This window comes from Myotis davidii, unplaced genomic scaffold, assembly GCF_000327345.1.
Source record: "Myotis davidii unplaced genomic scaffold, ASM32734v1 scaffold937, whole genome shotgun sequence".
Taxonomy (NCBI): Eukaryota; Metazoa; Chordata; class Mammalia; order Chiroptera; family Vespertilionidae; genus Myotis; species Myotis davidii.
In genome coordinates, this window is record NW_006288252.1 from 385,526 (window position 1) to 386,827 (window position 1,302).

Consider the following 1,302-nt stretch of genomic DNA (forward strand, 5'->3'; position numbering starts at 1 on the left):
AGCCGAGAGGCGGGAGGCTGCGGAGGAGGGAGGCGGGCAGGCAGACCTGTTGGGCTGCTGTTGTGACATCAGGTGAGAGCAGGTGCCTGATCCGGGCTGTGGCTCTGAGGATGGAGAAAGGACACGAGTACCGGCCATCGCCCTGGGTGGCCTGAGAGGACAGGGCAGGGGCGAGGGAAGCCGGGCTTGCGTGATGGGGTGGCCAGGAGGAGGGGAAGGCCAGGCCAGGGTGTCGGCAGGCTGGTGCCCTCTGAGGCTGAGCCCGTCCCAGCCTCTCTCCCGGCGGCTGGGTCGGCTGGCACCTACGGGGGTGCTTGGCTTGTAGACACATGGCCCGATCTCTGCCTGCACGTCTCATCACGCTCTCCCCGTGCGTCTGCGTCCAGATGTCCCTTTCATGAGGACACAGTCACGCTGGATCAGGGGCCCGCCCTGCTGCAGCGTCACCTCCTCTTAGCTCATCACCTCTGCACCCGCCCCACTTCCCGGTCGGGCCGCATTCTGGGGTCCTGGGGCCGGGCATCGGTGTATGAATTGGGGGGCACAGTAACCTGTCACCGCCGCCATCACCGGTGCCTGTGAATATGGAGGGTGCACCCGGGGGAGGCCCTGGGGCTGGTCCGATGCACTTGGAGTGCAGGCCGTTTCCCAGGGGTCCGCTCGGGTTGGCAGAGCTGGCCGCCTCCCCTTCTGAGGACGGTGAGCCGTTGGGGCCCGGGGGTCCATTCCCTTCCCCGCCACCTCCTTGGGCACGCACCGAGGGGCTCTGGCCTGAGAGCATCTGACTCTCCGCTGGCCACGACCACAGCCTCGTCCTCATGCCCCGGGCCAAGCCTGCGGGAACTCGGCTCTTGCCATCACGGCTGCTACTAGCACCCACCAGCCCACCACCACCCACAGACCTGTGGAGGGTGTACGTGCCAGGGCTGTGCCCAGGCTGCCCAGGGTACCCACGTGTCCTCGTCACAGGCTCAGGACAGGAACCCCCGCTTGGCTGGGGACACCCGTAACACTAACGCCTCGATAGGAAACAATTCCGTCTCCGGACACAGTGCAACCGGCCCGCGGCCCGGGCACCAGACAGATGTTACTGTTCTGCAGATGAGTTTGGGATGGTGGACAGGAATGAAACATTACAGCCCTGGGGGAGCCCCCCGATGTGTGCCCTCGTACACACTGATGTGTCCCACACGCCATGCTTACATGGGTCCCCACATCTGCCGTGGCCACACACAAAGGGCCCCGGTGTCGCGCGCCTTCAGGCCACACCCGCGGCTCCACGCGGACAGGCTGGGCCCGGCC

General features: G+C 66.4%; 1 protein-coding gene across 1 annotated transcript in view; it reads left to right on the plus strand.

Moving 5' to 3' along the window:
* SORCS2 (sortilin related VPS10 domain containing receptor 2) overlaps window positions 1-1,302 on the plus strand; it is a 145,861-nt gene that overhangs the window by 49,514 nt on the left and 95,045 nt on the right. The window lies entirely within an intron of this gene.